This window comes from Haemaphysalis longicornis, unplaced genomic scaffold, assembly GCF_048455015.1.
Source record: "Haemaphysalis longicornis isolate Haplotype H1 unplaced genomic scaffold, Haemaphysalis longicornis Haplotype H1 scaffold_3, whole genome shotgun sequence".
Classification (NCBI taxonomy): Eukaryota; Metazoa; Arthropoda; class Arachnida; order Ixodida; family Ixodidae; genus Haemaphysalis; species Haemaphysalis longicornis.
In genome coordinates this window covers 79044531-79058319 of record NW_027526335.1, presented here as the reverse complement: position 1 = coordinate 79058319, position 13789 = coordinate 79044531, and the positions used below count along the sequence as shown (strand labels likewise).

The 13789-nt window shown below is 46.1% G+C and overlaps 1 long non-coding RNA gene across 1 annotated transcript in view; it reads right to left on the bottom strand.

Annotated features, from left to right (window-relative positions):
- Nucleotides 1–423: 423 nt before the first annotated feature.
- The window catches only part of LOC144174702 (uncharacterized), a 35249-nt gene continuing 21883 nt past the window's right edge, over nucleotides 424–13789 (bottom strand). Inside the window, exon 3 of the long non-coding RNA XR_013323512.1 lies at nucleotides 424–682. This is a non-coding gene — a long non-coding RNA (uncharacterized LOC144174702). The remainder of the gene's footprint in view (nucleotides 683–13789) is intronic.

The window sequence follows — 13789 nt, the reverse complement described above, 5'->3', positions numbered from 1 at the left end:
CTATTTCTGCGGCCTTTTTTCGCTCTCCCGCTTTCGCCGTAGAGTAACATGTCGGCGAGCGCATGGCGGCAAGCCGCTACGTTTTTCTCTGTAATAAATACCATCTCTCTCTCTTTCTCTCTCTCTCCAAACCACCATAGTGCCTGTAACAATACTGAACAAAAACTTTCATCTCATCCCCGCTGACGTAGGACATTCAACGGCAGTGAGCGTCGCGCCTTTTTGTCTGTGATCGCCTTTTTAGCATTGTTTTATTGCCGGGCTACGCGGGCGGTAGAAAATTTAGCGTAGAAAACAGTGGGGAGGGGAGAGGGGCACTAACCTGCCCGGCGCTGAAGCCCCACCGCCATCGCTGATGAATTTCAAATGATTGACGACGCCGAAATTAGGCGATACCCACGCAGACGCCTTTCGGTGCTGCGTTCGCGGCAACGGCCCACGTGGTGACGACTCCGGTGCGGGCTGCTGTTGTGGACACATTTACTAAGTCTCGCCCTGTCCCTCGCCTCGATCTTCGACTCCTCGGCATCGAGCTGATATATCACGCGAGCGTGCGTTCCCCATTTGCGTTCGCATGTGCCGGAACACCTGTGCGCGGAGTTAGTCCTCCGTCCACGCCGACCTGGGCTATGGTGGGGCCCCCCAAAGCTCCAGTTCGGCTGGTGCTCGCAAGCCGGCCAACCTGGAAATCAACGGGAAGATCGTAAGTGCGTGCAATTTCTAAGCTTCTCTGCTTGGGTACACGGCTCGGCAATAAAAGGAGAACTGTACGTCGTATTGCTTTTATTTAAGCATGCACTTGCAACGTCACTTTTTTTTCTACTAGTGACTTCGTAGCTCTGCAGACAGCGCTTTTATAATAGACCTTTGTAAAAAAAAAACGAGTATGTCGAGGAATCTATGTGGCTTATGGCGAATGTAATTGAAAGTGACTGAAAGCCTCCGCGCGAACGGATGTCTTGTGTTTACGGTTCAAAGCAGGTGTATGAATTTTTTAAATTAAATACCCTATACGTGCTCACTATATATATATATATATATATATATATATATATATATATATATATATATATATATCAAGAAACAGCATCTCAGCAATCAAGAAACTTGAGTCCCGTGACAGCATAGTCATTAAGCCTGCAGATAAGGGGGGCGCAGTCGTAGTGCTTAATAAAACAGACTATCTTAAAGAAGCGATGAGGCAACTTAACGATCAGTCATTTTATAAACGTTTAGATGAAGACCCAACTGAACATTTTAAGTCTGTCATAACAAGTGCGCTAACCGCGCTCACATCCGAAAAAAAGTTGGATAGCTCATTAATTAGGTCGCTTATTCCTCTAAGCCCCGTCGCAGGCCGTTTTTACCTCCTACCGAAGATACATAAACATGGAAATCCTGGCCGTCCAATCGTCTCGGGAATAGGAACTGTAACTGAATATATCTCCCGTTTTGTCGATACGGAAATCAACCACATTCCTGCAACGTTTGATTCATACGTTAAAGACACCAATCATTTCTTAACTGATATCACTTCTGTTGAGGTCCCCGAAGGCGCCCTCTTGGTTACCTTAGACGTGGCGTCTCTGTATACTAACATACCGCATACCGACGGCATCCGATCTGTACTACTAGCATACGAGATATCAGATATCAATAAGACCTTGGACAGCCAAACTTTAGCTACTCTTTTGCGCCTGATATTAGAGCTAAACAATTTTGAATTCAATGGAATCCATTACGTTCAGGTTAGTGGCACATCAATGGGCACCGCCATTGGTCCTAACTACGCTAATATCTTCATGGGCTTGCTTGAGAACGAATTTCTAGCCAGTTGTGCTCTTAAACCTCTGTACTATAAACGCTTCATTGACGACATCTTCCTAATTTGGACACACGGCGAGGCCGCTCTTTTGTCTTTCATTAATGATTTTAATCAGGCTCACCCTTCTATTTCATTTTCCCATTCTTTTTCCCAGTCAACCATCAATTTTCTTGACGTTACTTTGACTGTAGATAACGGTGAAATCGGGACTAAAATTTACCGCAAGCCAACCGACAGGCAACAGTACCTCCATTTTGACAGTAGCCACCCTAAGCATTGCAAAACTAGTATCCCGTATAGTCAAGCCATCCGTTTCAAAAGAGTTTGTTCTAAGCAATCTGACTTCGAGTCCAACTGCCTACAACTTCGCGACGCCCTCACTAAACAAAAGTACCCTGCCGAAATTCTTGACGATGCATTTAGGCGCGCCGATGCTCTTGACCGCAATGACCTCCTCGATATTCAAGCCCGGCCTTCACCCCCCGAAAAAACGAACCTCGTGGTTACGTACAACGCGTCAATGCCTAACATTAGGAACATTTTAAGTAAACACTACAATATTCTCAAGCAGAGTGATCGGCTGCAAGAAATTTTTCCCGAACCGCCACGAGTAGTATACCGCAGAGCTAGAAACCTTCGTGATATTTTAACTTCATCAAAAACCGCACATGTGGCTCCATCTGGGTGCCATCCTTGCAACAAGCCCCGTTGCAAGGTTTGCGCACACATGACTACTACCCGATCGGTTACCAGTTCAGCCTCGAAGTACTGCCTAAAAATAAATAGCGATCTTTGCTGTGACAGTGAAAACGTAATCTATATGTTAGAATGTTCTCTTTGCAACCTGCAATACATTGGTCAAACGGCGCTATCGTTTAGACTGCGTTTCAATAACCACAGGGCACATGTAACCTCCCTTCCGCATCTTCCGCTATCCAAACACGTGAACGTTACAGGCCATTCCTTTGATCATATAAAAGCCACCATCCTTCAATCTGGTTTTCGTACCCACCATGATAGAGAAGTGCGCGAGTCATTCCTAATTTACAAATTTAACACCTTAGTATCTGGTTTAAACGAAAGTCCGGGGAAATTAAGCTGCCTGAACACGCAGTAATGTTATAACACTGAGTTCAGCTGTTGAACTGAATATTCATAGGCAATTGTTCATGTTATCGCTGTTAAGGGTCGTTGCTCTGTTCTTGGTGTTTATAGAGACAACCTTGTAAAGATAGCCTTGCTTTTGTATAAGCACACACATCGTGCAGAAAACCTTTATTGATAATTCTGGGCACCATAGCGTCTATGTAATGCTTTAGACAAGCGCCTGTATCTCGTGTTTGCCTCTTTCCTTTTCTTCCCTTTCCTCATTCGACTGCTGTAGCTGATTTGTAGTTTTGAAACATATATAAGCTGTACGACAATGCCATCACTGTATCTGACGAAGGCCGGTCCCTCGGCCGAAACGTTATTAAATCTGTTCTCTTTTTTTACCGTGGTCGAAACCATTTTTTTGTGTATATTCTACCGGCGTCCAGGAAAACTTTGTTCCTGTATATATATATATATATATATATATATATATATATATATATATATATATATATATATATATATATATATATATATATATATATATATATATATATATATATATATATATATATATATATATATATATATATATATATATATATATATATATATATATATATATATATATATATATATATATATTTATTTATTTATTTATTTATTTATTTCTGTGCGCAAAGTCAATAATTAAAAAAACGCACCTTAAACGTAAATTTTCCCCGTACAACACCGATAACATGGCCGAAGCTGAAAGTTGGTAGCCACAACACTGGATAAACAAGCTACGCCCTCTGTAAAACATGCGGGAAGCGCTTATTAATTTTTGCTTTAGTAATTGTTTCCCATCGCCATATTTAGGTCACGCCTGCTAAAATTTGCTCCCGCATATGTCATCTTATGCCAGCTCTCCATCAAAATTGAACTGTTTGGAGCAGTTAAGCGCTTTCAAGAGAGAAGGCAAACGTGGCGTGCGCTTCGTACCAGATGATAAGGGGGGATAGTTGGTATGTGTTCATTGTGGCTTTTGCAAATGAAAATTGTACCGAAGCAACTTTCACTGCCTTGTGTAAATTGCTCTGTTGAACACAGAATGAACCCATACCGATTCGCCGAACTTGTTATCCTCTTGAACAAGGTGCCCCAGTTTAGTGGCTCCCACACTCGTTTATGTCAAGAGAAAAACCAACGCCGCCTGTATAAACATTGCCTAACGCGTGAGCGAAAAATGGCCAAACAGCCACTCTCCTGTTGCTCTCTCCTACCCTTCCCCGCTCCGTAGCCTTCCAGCGTGCTTTCGTGTCCGCCAGCCAGCGCCGCTTCTCGGAAACTATGCAAAATAGTGGAAAGTTCGTTTAGCGTTCCCGAGGCGGCGTTCCTACGCCTTCTTGTTTTTCACCATGCCTGTCTGTCTTGGTCTGTCACTGACAAAACTTCCTTTGTCACGAAGCAAAATCCCTTGCGCTGCCGCAGGCTGATGCCGGCTTTGCGCGCTTATCTACTCGGATCACAGGCCCTGAAATTTTCTGAGTGGGGCATCCCACCTCTATCCCCTCCGCATTTAGGTATTGTTTTGACCCTGCTGTTCGCACTCCGCATCGGTACGCACTTCTAAAATTGAGGACTGTACTGTAGAAGTGCCCGGACAGCGTGGAGGGATCCCAGCTGCTTATCCTTTTGTTTCCTATAATTTTCTGAAGTTTACAAGCACGTGATATTATTGGAAAGTAATGGTAGAAGTGAGCGCCTGAACCAAAAACGTGCACGCAATTTTTCTTCTCTAAATACTCCAGAAAGAAAAATATCAGTAGAATAATGGCTACCCCATCCGAAAATATCGTTTTTCTGTTAGCTATGTGTCTACCCGGCAATCAGTATGTTCTTACACTATTTCAGTCCGCCTCCGTCTTTATCTTTGGAAAAATGCAGCAAGTATGAAGCGAGCGACAGGTTGAACGAGATCCCCAGTGCGCCACAGAACTAGCGCCCCGTCGCGGCTAAGATGTAAGCGAAACGGCCCTTGAAGCGCAACAGGCAAGCTGACAGACACACGTCGTAGAAGTGGGTGCAGCGTTCGCGACTCGCGAGCAGTGACGGCAGGCGAGATGTCCGCCGGCACGCGCCACATAGCGGATCAGAGCCTGAACTAAGCGTCCCTACCCTTCCCATTGAAAAGCGCGCGACGCGTCAGGCAATATGTTAATACAGGCGGCGTTGGAAAAACTGACGTAACCTTTAAAAAACTAGCTCTATTTGCACGGAGAAAACTAACAAAGCTATTAAACAAACTGCGTGCGCGTCATACAAGTTACTCAGCTGCGTAGTTACAAAGTAGTTATATTATTGAGCACCTCTTCGAAAATACATTTTCCGTATATTGTAGAATGCTAGTATACTTTAAATGTAGTAAATTGCTTTCTAAATTACTTTCACTTGTAGTGTTGTTCATCGCATCTCCATGCAAACCTTTAATAAGTGGATGAATAAATGAATAAATGAATTTAGGAAAGGCGAGGTCAGCGGCTTCGTGTTAATAGAAAAGGGTGAGGACGAGATGATGCGAGGTCGTTTTGCGGAATACGTCGAGTCCTTTGGGTTGAAAAAATAATATTATTGGTTGGGTTAAAATAAAGTGTGAAAGTCTTTATTGGGACAGGAGGCCAGCGGCCCTGGCTGGGGTAACAGAAAACAAAGCAAGGATTTTTTAAAAAAAAGGTCACACTGCATTGGAGTTCGAACAGAGACTTCAAGCATGGAAGGGTCAGTGGAATGTCGTCAGTATAGTGCACGAAACACAATTCAAACAAGCAAGGTCACTGTAATGTGCGTATAGTAAAAGAGCACAGTGAATAATGTTGTGCGAAAAAAATCGGAGTTATGCAGACACGTTTGATTGATTGATTGATTGTAGGGTTTAACGCGCCGACGCAACGTGGGCGATGAGGCGCGCCGTAGTAGAAGGCTCCGGATTATATTTGACCACCTTGGGATCTTTAACGTGCGCCGAAACCTCGTACACACGGGCGTTTCCGCTTTTCGCCTCCATTTTCGCTATACAGGCACGTTTACTCACAGTAAAGCCGCTCATGCGTGTTAGAACTCCGTAACGACTGTTTGTGATGGCCTAAGAGACAGCGTTTTCGCAAAAGCAGTAGTCACCCGTTGAATTGTTGTAAGTGGCCGGATTTATTTTCCGTATAACATCGGTGTTGCCAGCACTGGGGGAAGGGTGAACATGACCATATTAAATGACGAAGTGCCGAGTGGTATTGTGGATATCTAGACTTGTGTGTGTGTGTGTGTGTGTGTGTGTGTGTGTGTGTGTGTGTGTGTGTGTGTGTGTGTGTGTGTGTGTGCGTGTGCGTGTGCGTGTGCGTGTGCGTGTGCGTGTGCGTGTGCGTGTGCGTGTGTGTGTGTGTGTGTGTGTGTGTGTGTGTGTGTGTGTGTGTGTGTGTGTGTGTGTGTGTGTGTGTGTGTGTGTGTGTAGGGGGTATGTTAATTTTGCGTGTTAAAGGGACACTGAAGTGATATGTAAACATTGCGGGATTACTACCGCAAATTGTAGTCCGGAGTCCCCAGGCCATGTTTCGACCACTCTAGGCGCGTTTACGCGATTTTATTTAGTAGAAAAACTAATTCGAAAATGCTGTCCTCCTCTCTTTACGCTCGCCCATTTTCTGTGGCGTTTTCGTGTGACGTCAGGAGGGGATGAGCTGGCAATTGGTTGCGCCACGGCTGCGCTACTGCACGGCTCCCCGGCCGACAGAGTCAGTCGGCCCAGCGTTTCGTCCGCTGGCTGCCGGCGGGTCGTCGCAATCAAGGAGGTTAAAAAAAAATTGCTTGGTCGCAATTCGTTCGCTTAGTTGAAACGAAGCCAGGACACGTTTGTCAATGGAAGAATGTGCCTTTCTTTACTTGGTTTGTTTGTACACTGTATCTAGCTCCAAGTCAAGGTCGCTTCACACAAGCGCTGCACAAGCGCACATGCGACGCTTCGCTGACTGGTACGCCAGTAGGAAAATATAAGGCCTCTTCAAGGCGGCAGAAGAGTCAGCGAAGTCAATATAGGTACTAAGAAAATAAAATCAACTGATATTTTTACCGTACAGCGTAAAACTAGGGCGCGGGAAACACTTTTTTGCGCTGGGCGAAGAAGCACAGTGGTCAGCAGCACGACTACGCATCTGCGAACGCTTTTCCGTCTACGAAATGCAATTGCTAGACGTGAGCTACTGCGGAAACTCGGGCGACGCTTACTACACGATCGCAGTACAACAAATAGTCACCTAAGCTGCTGGAAATGCCAAAACTAAATAAAAGTGTAAACCGGTTGTACAATATATACCCTATATTAGCAAGGCCTTCGAGTCCCGCTCCGTGGCTCAGTGGTTTGGGGCGCTAGTTTTGTCACCGCGAATGTTTTGCAAGTCACGAGTTCGAATTCCGCGCGGTAGGTGCTTTTTTTTTTTGTAAGTTAACTTTTTTGATTTCCGCCGATGTTTTCCATATTGAGTTCACTTTTTTTTGGGCCGCAACGTTCATGGCTGCACGAACTAGTTCACAAAACGCGCGCAGGCTGGCACTGGCGCGCTAGCGAGTTCTCGTTGGCGTGCTGTTGCCATAAGCACCGACTGCTTGCAGGCAGTGGGCACAGTCCAGAATGAACAGAACCTTGGCCTGGTGCGAACACGCTTTTTACGATACAGGCATGAGGGAGGCAAGCTCCAAATATGGGGGAAAAGCGCATGACATTTGCGCGTCTGCGGATACGCGGAGGGCGTTCATGCACTGCGTAGGTCTCGGCTAGTGAATGCTACGACTACAAGCCGTCCTGGGAGGCTTATCTTGTGCATTTTACAGCCGACAACATGGCAGAAGCGCGGTACGATGACTACTGAGATATTGAGAATGCCCATCCAACAACGCCATTGGTTATGTTTTACAGAACCGAAACCGACACCGAAACTTGTGTGATTGCTAACCTTGGGCATCGTCCAATCACGGCGCCCCTCCTCTCAACGTCACAGCCTTAGTTGGTACGGCCGCCGCAAACCGCGCATGGTAGTTTTTCTTCTTTCGCGCTTTGTAAAATAATTACCGATTTGTCAACCGGATAAACGATGAAAAGTGTGCTAATTTGAGCCAGTCTACGCAGTGCAAGCAAAAACGGGAGCTTGACAAATTCACTTCAGTGTCCCTTAAAATTTCTCCTTTATTTCATTTTCGTTGTTTGTTTTAAATTTTTAATTTTTATGCACCCCTTTTTTGTGGCGCTGCTTGAACTCATATATTTGGCACCACTTCGAGGTCAACGGACGCGAGTTGAGTTCAGACACGTTTTTCCTGTTACGAGCGTGACGCTAACCATCAATATCGGTCGACCACCCCCCTTCCCCGTACTTCACGAAATTGTAAAATACGACCGGCACAATAAAAAAAATCCAGTGCCGCTGAACGTATTTCCCCAGTTCCTTCATTCGTACTTCTTTAAAAGCGCAGTATTTCTTTTTGTTATTACTGCTATTAAAATTCAAATGATCTGTGCTGCTGAGCCCAAGGACCCGGGTTTGATCCCGTCCGCGGCAGCCGTTTTTCAGATGGTGGCGAAGATTGAGAACGCCGGTGTGCCGAAATTTCGGCGCCCGTTAATAAAGAACCCCACTGTGGTCAGATTTAATCGGCAGCTCTCGAGTACGGCACGCCTCGCAGCCGGGGTGTAGCTTCCACTATTATTTAAAATTTTAATGTTAAGCACCATCACTTACCGGTTGAAACTTTTGCTGACATAAGCTGTGATTGGGATGGGCTCCGCTCTCTCCAATTTTACCAGCAACCGATGGTTGGTATCGATAAAGCGGGCAGCGGATGCACTCCAGGAGTGCGCGGCTCGTCAGCGGAGTCTTAGTAGACGCAAGGCAAGTCACCAGTCGAGGAAGTCTTCCTGTTCGACGATGGGAAATGGCTGCATCCTCCTGATAACGATGTTTTCGAAGACCTCCTCGTACGAGCTCTGGGTTACAACTACGCAACCCGAATCTTCGGCTTTTTGGTTCTTTTTGAGCTCTCTCGAAGCTCTCTCGAGGAGTCAAGGCCTGCTGTTCGCTTGCGGAGGCCGCTGTCCACGTCGGGAGTGGACAGCGGGAGTGCTCCAAAGTGTGATACTGGGCCAAGTGTATGCGACCGCACAGGGGCTCTGTGTGGTTTTCTTGTCGCAGCAGCAAATACTAGTATAGTGTCTGGCCTGCTTTTTTGCCGGTTTTATTCAAAGTGGTTATGGAATTCGTTTATTGCTGCGCCTGAAAGGGAGCCGGCCAATAGCTGCGACGTGGCTTGACGCCTCTCAATCCCACAAAAAAATACCCTTACCAATAAAAAGCGGAAAACTTTTTTCTGGCGAGCTTCAAAGCTATGTGACAGGTGCAACGCAGTAATATTTGAATTAGGTACTTGTGTACTTCGTGACAACCTAATCTAACCACTAGGTGCTTTTGTGATTCCGTTCTAAGAGCGTCCAAAATTTTGAAAATAAAAAAAAAATTGCAAAGTTTTCTAGGGCCTTAGGCGCGCCGTTTGGCCTTAGGCGCGCATGGAAAAACAACTAACGAAGCAGTGCAAGGAGATATGGGCTGGGCGTCGTTTGAAGTTCGAGAAGCGCGGAGTAAAATATGTTTTGAACCCACCGCGGTGGCTCAGTGGCTAAGGCTTTGCGCTGCTGAGCCCGAGGTCGCGGGTTCGTTTCCCGGAAGCGGCAGCCGCTTTTCTGATGGAGGCGAAGAGCAAAAACGCCCGTGTGAACGAGATTTCGGCGCACGTTAAAGATCTCCAGGTGGTCGAAATTATTTCGGAGCCCTCCACTACGGCGCGCCTCATCGCCTGCGTTGCGTCGGCGCGTTAAACCCTACAATCAATCAAAATATGTTTAGAGAGGAGGTTGAGAGCAATGGATCAACTTAGGAGGGCAGCTAAGGTGTTTAGGTACCTATAGTTGAAAAGCGTGGACACGCAGTGGTTAAGGAAGACTAGAAGGCTAACGATGAAATAGGGAAAGAACAGTGGAGAATCCAAAACAGCCAAGGTAACCAAAAAAGAGGCAAGGCAGATAGAAACGGATAAATGGAGAGAAAAAATGGAAGCTAAGACGTCGTTAGAGATGTACAGGGCTGAGAAGTTGGAAATCACAAAGGAAAATTTCTACGATAATTCCCAGGGCAGTTCTTTGCTTTTTGAGCCTAGAGCAGGTTGTTTGGGAACTAAGAGCTTTATGGGGAAGTATTCACAAAATGATGGTGTATGCGTGGTCTGCGGAAAAGAAACAGAAATTATGCGGCACATGGTGTTAGAATGCGACGGTATCAATCCAAATCTACGTGAGGGAATGATAGGGATTCCCCAGGACTTGAAATGTTCGGCCACTGTTCGCCTGAAGTCGTTCCAGTGATTGGGGAAAACTTTAACAGTCGTCAGTCGGTGCGAATTGCAGCGCACTACGCGTGCCATCTGATCAGCGGTCTCATTGCCCTTGACGCCAACATGGGATGGAATCCATTGAAACCGTACATTAAAACCCTTGCTGCTGAGTTCTTGCACAAGCCGTAAGGAACGCTGACAGTCGTTTTTCGTGGGGATCCCACGCTGCAAAAGTTGTAGTACTGCTTTTGAGTCAGTCACAATTACAACTTCCTGCGGCTTATATGACTTAAGTTTTCTTAAAGCAGCTGCGATGGCAATGCACTCTGACTCGGAGGAGGACACCACATGATCCAGGCGGGCTGCCCAGGAAACCTGGGCATCAGGAATGACCTACGCCGCTGCACTAACCCCTCTGTACGGATCGACGGAGCCATTCGTAAAAGTTTGAAGCCTTGCGTCACAAAGGGACTTACAAGATCGGAGGCAACATTGCTGTACCGCATCCGAACGGGCTCAGCGAAGACCACAGCATGGATATTCAAGGTGCGCCTCGTGCGATCGCCTCTGTGTTCGTCATGTGCAGATACGGGATGTACACCACTACGTAATGTGTTGCCCAGAGCATGATGCCGAACGGACCGCAATGCTCTCAGCGATTCGAAAGTTGGAAGCCCCACGCAACACTCTGGACCTAATCGTCTTTCCAAGGGGACATTGGATGCTGCGCAGAGACGTGTCGCGCCTTCTGCTGAGCTTCCTTCAGGAGACGGAACTGGCAAACTCGTGGTGAAAGGGCACTACCATTGGCTAATTAGGAGGAGCTTGGGCGGAGCAATGGCCGGCATATCCAGCCAGGCTAACCCCGCCTGATCCCACACAACAACCACCACCACCACTACATGAGGGAAATATTCGGATTCCAGAAACCCTAGGATTTAAGGGTAGCACAGAGGAAGTTGACTTCAAGGCTGTCGAGGCGACGAAAAGAATATTAGAATGCTGGTGGACGAAAAGCAGAGGGGAATATTGCCTAGGACAGTTACCGCCTGTAACAGGAAAAAAAAGTATTTTGTGCCTAATAAGTTTTTTGTGCCTGCCATAAACAGCGCTAGTATTAAACCAAGAGTATAAAACATAGGTATATTAGTCCTTTTTGGTAAGATGACACGTCATCACCCCACTACAAAGGGAAAATCAATAGCAATCATCAGCATCATCATCGGGTGCCTTTAGCGTGCGCTATTCTTGGATACTAGATATCAATCTTCAATACCTGGGAAAGGCTACATAGCTACACGGGCACAGTAGTAGTACGCGTTATTCCCGGGGGTAAAGAAAGAAAGGGGTTACGTTAGCCGAAAAAGCCTGGTTTTGTTTTGGCCTCACGAGATCTAAGCGAAGTGTTCAAACCCCGAATCCCATCTTACCTGAGCAGTGTTTAGGGCCCGAGCAGTGTTTCGGACTCACGAGTGCTAAGCGAATTAAGTGTTTAAACCCTGAATCACCTCTTACCCGAGCAGTGTATCGGGCTCGAGCAGTGTTTCGGCCTCACGAGTGCTAAGCAAGTGTTTAAACCCTAAATCACCTTTTCCCCGAACAGTCTTTGACTCGGTTGCTTCGTGACGTAAAGTTCTAGTATTTCCTTTCAAAGCTACACAAAGCAAAGCAATTAGTGCAGGGGTGGAATAATATTGTCTACTATGGCAAATATTTAAGATGTAATTCCCTTTGCACCCGGGAGTGGCAACCATAATCACTCGCCAAAGGCCTCACCTGTTGCTGTTTGTTCCGTTTCTTTCCAGAAATTGGAACTCTATTTGTAGCATGCAGACAAACAATTTTAGATTGAATGGAGATGTCCATCTCAGCAACAATACAAATGAGGCTCCTGAGTTCGACCAGGGCAAACTAACGTATGGGGCTTCGGTGTCCGTGGTTAAATATTTGAGCTTTCGGTTGTTCGTCTTTTGTCAGCACACCGGGTCGCTTGCTTTCGTACCTATTTCAATTATCGGGAACCACTGCCCTGAATGGATTTATTTGAGGCCTTCACCTTTCTGCAACGAGCATTATTTTCATAGGCTGTCCGCAATCTGTACCATGTTTCTGAGCACGCTTCCATTCAATGATTAGTTTCTGTTTATTATGAATCTTGGAGATAACTAAGTGCGCTGCTTTCTGCTAAAGAACTAGCGTTTCTGACGTACATTTTTAAATCCCAGTGGAGCGCCCTTTATGAGGGCGCGGGCGCAATATTACCTACAAAGTCCACGTACTTGTATGTTTTTTCCCAATAATTGCAGTTGGAGATATCAGCGCTGCGTGTGACAGAAAGCATCATATGTGTTTCTTTCTTGTAGAGCCTTTTTTTTTTATTGCTTGACTTGCTAATGCTTCACTTGCTAATACTGAAAGCGGTGGCTCAAGCGGCACAACGTACTCGAATGGTAGTGATGGTGAGTGAGTATCGTACGTAAGCGGTGGGTTCAGTGTCTGTACCTATTTTTCTTTCGAATGCTCGCCAAATGAAACATTGTTCTTTGCATCCGTCTTTCGAGATACGCCCGCGAAAAAAGTGGAGAGGGGGGGTTGGGCGGAAATTCAGAATTTTCGTATGTAAGCACCCCATTTCTTTGGGCATCGCGATTATGGAAAAAAAAGAAGTGCTTAGAATCGAATAAATACGGTATATCCGATAGCCTTCTCACGTGGGCTTGATTCCTTCAGTTTCCCTGACCCGTTCATCTTTTGCATTCCATGCTGCGTTTCGTACAGTCATGGGCAGCCTAAGCTGAAACGATGGAACGTCGCCTATATAGAGATACTTTATATTGTCACGATGCAACGACGAAGTGGTCGTTTGAGCATACCGCTGTGATATTGAAGGATTATCGACGACGAAGATTTGTGTGGTGTGCAGCCTGCACTCGCTCTGTCATGGCCTCTTGTAAATATTGTAAATAGATCGTTGTAAATATTGTAAATAGATCGGTGACGGCGCTCTGCGAGTGGCAGAGCGCCGTCACCGTGTTGGCACTTTTGTCGGCGCTGTAAACGTATTTAGCCCAGCAAAGCTTCTTCCCCTAATGCCAAGTTGATCGCCGGATGAGATCAGATGCGTCGGGGATGGTCTGGTGACCATGTCGCAAAACAATTGGGAGCATTGAGCTCCTTTTGCTTCTGTCAACACGGGATCCTATGGAACCCGCGCAGCTTGGAACTATACTCGGTTACAACTCAAGAACGGCACCACCTCATGTAGTGTATCACTTCGCCAAAGCGCCGGACCCGTGACGTCAGTGCGCGCGCGTTTTGAAAGAAGCTTGCTAGGAATGCGTGATATCGCCTGCCTTGTCTCACGCAGTTTGTTTGTCGTCACTGGAGTCGTTTATAAGCATATTAAGTCCAAAAAATCACGGAACGTCTCAAGCCATGTTCAAAATATTTCCAGTAACGCCCTAC